Consider the following 9,765-nt stretch of genomic DNA (forward strand, 5'->3'; position numbering starts at 1 on the left):
GAGGAGATGCACACTGGGGCACACTGGGGGCGTTACTGACTGGAGGAGATGCACACTGGGGCGTTACTGACTGGAGGAGATGCACACTGGGGCGTTACTGACTGGAGTTATGCACTGGGGCGTTACTGACTGGGGAGATGCGTTACACTGGGGCGTTACTGACTGGAGGAGATGCACACTGGGGCGTTACTGACTGGAGGCACACTGGTTACTGACTGGAGGAGATGCACACTGGGGCGTTACTGACTGGAGGAGATGCACACTGGGGCGTTACTGGAGGAGATGCACACTGGGGCGTTACTGACTGGAGGAGATGCACACTGGGGCGTTACTGACTGGAGGAGATGCACACTGGGCGTGACTGGGGGCGATACTGACTGGAGGAGATGCACTGACTGGGGCGTTACTGACTGGGGCGGGGCGTTACTGACTGGAGGAGATGCACACTGGGGCGTTACTGACTGGAGGAGATGCACACTGGGGCGTTACTGACTGAGGAGATGCACACTGGGGCGTTACTGACTGGGAGATGCACACTGGGGGCGTTACTGACTGGAGGAGATGCACACTGGGCGTTAGGAGGAGATGCACACTGGGGCGTTACTGACTGGAGGAGATGCACACTGGGGCGTTACTGACTGGAGGAGATGCACACTGGGCACACTGGGCGTTACTGACTGGAGGAGGGGCTATGCACACTGGGCGTTACGACTGGAGGAGATGCACTGACTTACTGACTGGAGGAGATGCACACTGGGGCGTTACTGACTGGAGGAGATGCACACTGGGGCGTTACTGACTGGAGGAGATGCACACTGGGGCGTTACTGACTGGAGGAGAGGTTTTTACCTGTTACACTGTACGTTTATCTTTTTGCCCGCGTGAGCAGAGCGTGAGCCACTTTATCAGCTGTTCTCGGGTGTGACTGAGCTACCCGTCGTCGACATCTTGAAGATGGAGACAGGGTACATGTTTACAGAGGGTACATGTCAATGATCCAAAGTGGTTTCTTCTCTCATCTCCATATAAAAACACAGGATAGTTCAGATCACGTCGGAGCCAATAAGATGAGGTGAGGAGAGGAAACCAGGAAGCAATAGTCCATGCTTTTCAGTTCGTAGTAGGCCTAGCCCTTGGTAGGCCTAGCCCTTGGTCGTAGCCTGGAGAGATAGATCTAGATGTTCTAGAGAGAGCGAGATCTAGGATTGTTCTAGACCGAGATCTAGATTTTCTAGAGTGAGAGATAGATCTAGATGTTCTAGAGAGAGGGGGATAGATTTAGACGTTCTCAATGGGGATAGCTCTCTCGTCCTGATGCTTGACCATGTGTTCCTGTCAGAGGGGCCAGGGGGCGCCAGCCAGGGAACCTGTGGTCACAGAGGAACAACAGAAACAGATGATGATGCACCACTACAAGAGACAACAGGAACTCAAGGTGGGACTCACACACGTACACACACGTACACACACGTACACACACATACACACACATACACACACACATACACACATACACACACACACACACACGTACACATATATACACACACACACACGTACACATATACACACACGTACACACGTACACACACACACACACACACACACACGTACACACACACACACACACGTACACACACACACGTACACACACACACACACACACGTACACACACACACACACACGTACACACACACACACACACACACACACACACACACACACACGTACACACACACACACACACACACGTACACATATATACACACACACACACACGTACACATATATACACACGTACACGTACATACACACACGTACACATATACACTCACTCACACACTCGCACACGCACACATATACACGTACACATATACACACACGTACACATATACACACACATATACATATACACACACACACGTACACATATACACACACACACACGTACACATACACACACACATACACTCACATACACACACATAAACACACGTACACATACACGTACACACACACACACGTACACATACACACACACACACACACAAGTACACACACATACACATGCATTCAGTTGAAGTCAGAAGTTTAAATACACTTAAATTGGAGTCATTAAAACTTGTTTTTCAACCACTACACAAATGTCTTGTTAACAAACTATAGTTTTGGCAAGTTAGTTAGGACATCTACTTTGTGCATGACACAAGTAATTTTTCCAACAGTTGTTTACAGACAGATTATTTCACTTATAATTCACTGTATCACAATTCCAGTGGGTCAGAAGTTTACATACACTAAGTTGACTGTGCCTTTAAACAGCTTGGAAAATTATGTCATGGCTTTAGAAGCTTCTGATAGGCCAATAGACATAATTGGAGGTGTACCTGTCGAGGTATTTCAAGGCCTACCTTCAAACTCAGTGCCTCTTTGCTTGACATGGGAAAATCAAAAGAAATCAGCCCAAAATTGTAGACTTCCACAAGTCTGGGTCTTGCTTGGAAGCAATTTCCAAACACCTGAAGGTACCACGCTCATCTGTACAAACGATAGTACGCAAGTATAAACACCATGGGACCACGCAACCATCATACCGCTCAGGAAGGAGATGCCTTCTGTCTCCTAGAGATGAATGTACTTTGGTGCGAAAAGTGCAAATCAATCCCAGAACAACAGCAAAGGACCTTGTGAAGATGCTGGAGGAAACAGGTACAAAAGTATCTATATCCACAGTAAACGAGTCCTATATCGACATAACCTGAAAGGCCACTCAGCAAGGAAGAAGCCACTGCTCCAAACCTCCATTAAAAAAAAGCCAGACTACGGTTTGCGTCTGCACATGGGGACGAAGATCGTACTTTTTGGAGAAATGTCCTCTGTTCTGATGAAATAAAAATAGAACTGTTTGGTCATAATGACCATCGTTATGTTTGGAGGAAAAAGGGGAAGCTTGCAAGCCGAAGAACACCATCCCAACCGTGAAGCACGTGGGTTGCAGCATCATGTTGTGGGGGTGCTTTGCTGCAGGAGGGACTGGTGCACTTCACAAAATAGATGGCTTCATGAGGAAGGACAATTATGTGACTGATGTTGATGTGTGCAGAGGGTCCCTGGTTCGCGCCCGGGTAGGGGCGAGGGGACGGTCTAAAGTTATACTGTTACACTACCAAATATTAATTGATTGTATGTAAACTTCTGACCCACTGGGAAGATGATGGAAAGAAATAAAAGCTGAAAGAAATCATTCTCTCTACTATTATTCTGACATTTCACATTCTTCAAATAAAGTGGTGATCCTAACTGACCTGAAACAGGGATTTTCTACTGGGATTAAAATGTCAGGATTTGTGAAAAACGGAGTTTAAATGTACTTGGCTGAGGTGTATGTAAACTTCTGATGTCAACTATACATGTGAATATTACAGACTCCCTGTCCTATAGTGAATACACATTATATAGTCTATACAGACTCCCTGTCCTATAGTGAATATACATTATATAGTCTATACAGACTCCCTGTCCTATAGTGAATATACATTATATAGTCTATACAGTATCCCTGTCCTATAGTGAATACACAGTCTATAGTCTATACAGTATCCCTGTCCTATAGTGAATATACATTATATAGTCTATACAGACTCCCTGTCCTACAGTGAATATACATTATAGTCTATACAGACTCCCTGTCCTACAGTGAATATACATTATATAGTGAATATACATTATATAGTGAATATACATTATATAGTCTATACAGAGTCCCTGTCCTATAGTGAATATACATTATATAGTCTATACAGGCTCCCTGTCCTATAGTGAATATACATTATATAGTGAATATACATTATATAGTCTATACAGACTCCCTGTCCTACAGTGAATATACATTATATAGTCTATACAGACTCCCTGTCCTATAGTGAATATACATTATATAGTGAATATACATTATATAGTCTATACAGTATCCCTGTCCTACAGTGAATATACATTATATAGTCTATACAGTCTCCCTGTCCTACAGTGAATATACATTATATAGTCTATACAGACTCCCTGTCCTATAGTGAATATACATTATATAGTGAATATACAGTCTATAGTGAATATACATTATATAGTGAATATACATTATATAGTCTATACAGTCTCCCTGTCCTATAGTGAATATACATTATATAGTCTATATAGTCTCCCTGTCCTATAGTGAATATACATTATATAGTGAATATACATTATATAGTCTATACAATCTCCCTGTCCTATAGTGAATATACATTATATAGTCTATACAAACTCCCTGTCCTATAGTGAATATACATTATATAGTCTATACAAACTCCCTGTCCTATAGTGAATATACATTATATAGTCTATAGTCTCCCTGTTTGACAGTGAATATACATTATATAGTCTATAGTCTCCCTGTTTTACAGTGAATATACATTAGTGTATTATGTCTGTGGTTTTATCTGAGTACATTACCGTAAACCTTAGTGTATTATGTCTGTGGTTTTATCTGAGTACATTACCGTAAACCTTAGTGTATTATGTCTGTGGTTTTATCTGAGTACATTACCGTAAACCTTAGTGTATTATGTCTGTGGTTTTATCTGAGTACATTACCGTAAACCTTAGTGTATTATGTCTGTGGTTTTATCTGAGTGCATTACCGTAAACCTTAGTGTATTATGTCTGGTTTTACGAGTACATTACCGTAAACCGTAGTGTATTATGTCTGTGGTTTTACGAGTACATTACCGTAAACCGTAGTGTATTATGTCTGTGGTTTTGACAGATGCTGGACGAGGTGGAAGACGACAGTCACCTCCACTCAGACTGGTCAGACAGACAGGCCTTAAAGAGACAGTTCCAGGGCCTCAGCAACATCAAGTGGGGTCCCAGATAGACACACGTCTTTATTTATTTATTTAATACAAATTGTAAGCTTTAGTTTGCAAAAAAAATTTAAGTTGCTTCTGCAATGTTGAAAATAAAGTGTGTTGACAAAAAAAACGTGTTTTAAATATATACACACGCCAACACACAGAGGGAGACAGACATGGATATGAACCCACACACTCACTATTGATGCCATAAGACTGTAGACTGTTGTTCTACAGAAACGTTGTTCTCTCCAACCTGTTGCTCCACCTGGAATCTGTTCACTGTTGTCTGTGTGCCTGTCCATGTTTTTTTTTAATGTTCTGTCCATCATCTTTATTTAAACTTAGGCCACGTGACCATGTCATAGAAATGTCAAATTGGAAATGGTCAATAATAGGTATTGTAATGAACTGATCAATCTTGCGTGTATGGATCCCAATGTCCTCTCTCTTTGGCCGGGATTCAAGCCAAGCCGGGGCTCAACCTTTTTCCTTCTACCCCGTTTTCTCCCCAATTTACGTGGTATCCAATTGTTTTTAGTAGCTACTATCTCGACTCATCGCTACAACTCCCGTGCGGAAGGTTGAAAGTCACGCGTCCTCCGATACACAACCCAACCAAGCCGCACTGCTTCTTAACACAGCGCGCATCCAGAGAGACGATATCTCATGCGGAAGCAAGGTGAATTGACGCAACAACGCATCCCATTTCCCTGGAACATGGTGGTGTAGAGGTTACTATTTTACTTTCAGTTTCGTCCACCAACTTCAAACAGCAGTAAAAATGATTGTTTTTGTTATTGAAAATATTTCACAGGGATTTAGATTTAATACAGTGATTCCCTACACTATTCAGTGCTTGTTTTCTCACATAAACTGAAATTGAGCAAAGAGTGTAGAATTTTTAGCAACCAGGAAATTACAAGCGCTTTTTTTTTCCATTCTTTCATTGTTGGTTGTGCTCGAGGAGGAGAGGACACGCCTCCTAGTGACACCGATGGAAGAGCGTGAGGGTGCAGTTTCCCTTCGTGACAACAAAGGCAATTGTGGCTTTTGTTGTCTAATAGAAAGTTAACATTTTTGAATGTACTTTAAAAATATATATATTGTGAAACACTATCATTCCACTATTACTGCAGATATATTATGTCAATGTCATTAAATTACAATGCAAAAGTCCTTTTTTAAATGATCTTTAAAAGTCTGGTGTAGTGTGCAGCGTTATAACGAGTCTTGCATTGAATCCCGGCCTTTCTCTCTGTCTCTCTGTGTTCACTGACTCCGTGTTGCGTCATGGGTAGTTGACGTCCAGTATTCTGGGTGTATCAATCAGAACTTACACTGAGGAGGATGCACCACGCTTCCTCTCTTTGTCCCAGCCTGGGCAACCAGGCCTCTGTAACCCAATGCTTCATACAGCCAGGATGTTACCTCACCACAACTACACCCTAGTCACTATGGAGTGCATTACTTTTGACAAGGTCAAAAGTAGTGCACTATATAATCTATTTGGGATACACACACAGCCTCGCTCCACAGGGGGAAGTTCTAGAGTTCACACTGAAGGTTCCAGAACAACAGAGGAGGGGTGAAGGTTCCAGAACAATAGAGGGGTGAAGGTTCCAGAACAATAGAGGGGTGAAGGTTCCAGAACAACAGAGGGGTGAAGGTTCCAGAACAACAGAGGAGGGGTGAAGGTCCCAGAACAACAGAGGAGGGGTGAAGGTCCCAGAACAACAGAGGAGGGGTGAAGGTTCCAGAACAACAGAGGAGGGGTGAAGGTTCCAGAACAACAGAGGAGGGGGGAAGGTCCCAGAACAATAGAGGGGTGAAGGTTCCAGAACAATAGAGGGGTGAAGGTTCCAGAACAACAGAGGGGTGAAGGTTCCAGAACAACAGAGGAGGGGTGAAGGTTCCAGAACAACAGAGGAGGGGTGAAGGTTCCAGAACAATAGAGGGGTGAAGGTTCCAGAACAATAGAGGGGTGAAGGTTCCAGAACAACAGAGGGGTGAAGGTTCCAGAACAACAGAGGAGGGGTGAAGGTCCCAGAACAACAGAGGAGGGGTGAAGGTCCCAGAACAACAGAGGAGGGGTGAAGGTCCCAGAACAACAGAGGAGGGGTGAAGGTCCCAGAACAACAGAGGAGGGGTGAAGGTCCCAGAACAACAGAGGAGGGGTGAAGGTCCCAGAACAACAGAGGAGGGGTGAAGGTCCCAGAACAACAGAGGAGGGGTGAAGGTTCCAGAACAACAGAGGAGGGGTGAAGGTTCCAGAACAACAGAGGAGGGGGAAAAGGTCCCAGAACAACAGAGGAGGGGTGAAGGTCCCAGAACAACAGAGGAGGGGTGAAGGTCCCAGAACAACAGAGGAGGGGTGAAGGTCCCAGAACAACAGAGGAGGGGTGAAGGTCCCAGAACAACAGAGGAGGGGTGAAGGTCCCAGAACAACAGAGGAGGGGTGAAGGTCCCAGAACAACAGAGGAGGGGTGAAGGTTCCAGAACAACAGAGGAGGGGTGAAGGTTCCAGAACAACAGAGGAGGGGTGAAGGTCCCAGAACAACAGAGGAGGGGTGAAGATTCAAGAACAGCGAACTACAGAGCTGTTTACAGGACAGGGTAGGAAGTGGAAACCTGGACACAGAGTGGAACATTTCTCAACCTTCTGAAGCAACATACAGTTACTATACCAAAGGAACACCTTTCTAATATTGAGTTGCCCCCCCCCATTTTGCCCTCGGCATGGACTCTACAAGGTGTCGAATGCGTTCCACAGACATCCTGGCCCATGTTGACTCCAATGCTTCCCACAGTTGTGTCAAGTTGGCTGGATGCCCTTGGGGTGGTGGACCATTCTTGATACACATGGGGAACTGTTGAGTGTGACAATCCCAACAAAGTTGCAGTTCTTGACACAAAACGATGTGCCTGACACCCTCTACCATACCCCTTTTAAAGGCACTTCAGTCTTTTCTTGCCCAGACACAATCCATGTCTCAAGGCTACAAAATCCTTCTTTAACCTGTCTCCTCCCCTTCATCTACACTGATTGAAGTGGATTTAACAAGTGACATCAATAAGGGATTATAGCTTTCCTCCTGGTCAGTCTGTCATGGAAAGAGCAGGTGTTCTTAATGTTTTGTCCACTCGGTGTATATTGCTAACCGATACAGTCTCAGACTGTGTAATATTTAACGTCTTGAAAAGCGTCCCAAAAGACACCTTATCCCCTATATAGTGTGCTAGTTCAGATCAGCACTCAGACGAAAGTGTTTTTCATCGTCCCCGTATACCGTGAAAAAAAAAACAAACAATGTGCTCGGATCCACTTTATACAAAGTTAAATCTGCTGCTGGCTCCTCCTGTATAAAATCCAAAGAAAAGAAATAGAACAACGCTCCGGTAAGTAGAAACAGAATACAAAATACAATATCCAATATGTCATACAATATGCCAACCTGTCATTGTGATGTCATTACCTGTCATTATGATGTCATTCCGTGTCATTATGATGTCATTAACCTAAATGTTTGGCCTATTCAGAACTTATTACAAAAAACAAGCTGCAGGAAAAATGTAATTTCTCATTAAGGCCTGCTGGGTGCAAGAGTCCATTTAAGTGTATTTAACGGAGGTCTGTCCGACTTCTCTTCTGAAGTATGTCATGGAACATCTTGACTGACCTGAGTCTTGGAGGGCTGAGTGTTTTGTCATTTGATTTGTCAAGCGGGGGGACCAACTCCATGATTTTGGAATGAGATGATCGACAAGCAGGTGTCCACATATCTTTGGTCATGTTGTGTACTTCAGTTCTTTATTTCACCACTTCTTCCCCTTCTGGAAACCTTGGTTACAACCGCTCTCAAAAATCATCAGTAAAAATAAAGTATTCTGCAGTCTCTAGTTTAATTTTATCTTGATTATTGTCCAGTCGTGTGGTCCAGTGCTGCAAAGAAAGACCTAGTTAAGCTGCATCTGGCCCAGAACAGAGCAGCACGTCTTGCTCTTCATGGTAATCAGAGGGCTGATATAAATACTGTGCTGTCAGTCTCTCTTGGCTCAGAGTTGAGGAGAGACCAACTGCATCACTTCTTTTAATAACATTGTGTTGAAAATCCCAAGTTGTTTGCATAGTCAACGTAAACACAGCTCTGCCACACACACACTTATGCCACCAGGGGTCTTTTCATAGTCCCCAAAACCAGAACAAATTCAAGATGGCGTACAGTATTATAGAGACATTATTGCATGGAACTCTGTTCCATCTCATATTGCTCAAATAAACAGCAAACCTGGTTTCATAAACAGATAAAGCAACACCTCGCGGCACAACGCCTCTCCCCTATTGGACCTAGACAGTTTGTGTGTAGGTATTGATATGTAGGCTACGCGTGCCTTTTGTAAATTGCTGTAGTTCTGTTCTTGTCTATTGATGTTCTGTATTATGTCATGTTTCATGTTCTGTGTTCTATGTTGTGTGTTCTGTGTTCTATGTTGTGTGTTCTGTGTTTCATGTTCTGTGTTCTATGTTGTGTGTTCTGTGTTCTATGTTGTGTGTTCTGTGTTTCATGTTGTGTGTTCTGTGTTTCATGTTGTGTGTTCTGTGTGGACCCCAGGAAGAGTAGCTGCTGCTTTTGCAACCGCTAATAGATCCTAATAAAATACCCTGAACAACAATGAATACGCTCTTGTCGTCTTTCTAGATTGATCTAGAATGTTTGACACGGTTGATCATGAAATAATACTTGCTAAATTGCATTATTATGGTTGTCATGATTATACATATAAATGGCTATATAATTATGTTTATGATTAGAAAACAATTTCTGTATGCAAATGGTTGTTCATCTACCAAGTGCGAAGATTTCCTGTGGCGTT

At 43.4% G+C, this 9,765-nt stretch overlaps 1 long non-coding RNA gene across 1 annotated transcript; it reads left to right on the top strand.

The window, feature by feature from the left end:
* The first annotated feature begins 1,297 nt into the window (after window positions 1–1,297).
* LOC135533981 (uncharacterized) lies at window positions 1,298–5,020 on the top strand. Its single transcript, XR_010454614.1, has 2 exons — window positions 1,298–1,435; window positions 4,803–5,020. It is a non-coding gene; the product is annotated as an uncharacterized LOC135533981 (long non-coding RNA).
* Window positions 5,021–9,765: the final 4,745 nt, after the last annotated feature.

This window comes from Oncorhynchus masou, unplaced genomic scaffold (assembly GCF_036934945.1).
Source record: "Oncorhynchus masou masou isolate Uvic2021 unplaced genomic scaffold, UVic_Omas_1.1 unplaced_scaffold_2869, whole genome shotgun sequence".
In the NCBI taxonomy this organism is placed as follows: Eukaryota; Metazoa; Chordata; class Actinopteri; order Salmoniformes; family Salmonidae; genus Oncorhynchus; species Oncorhynchus masou.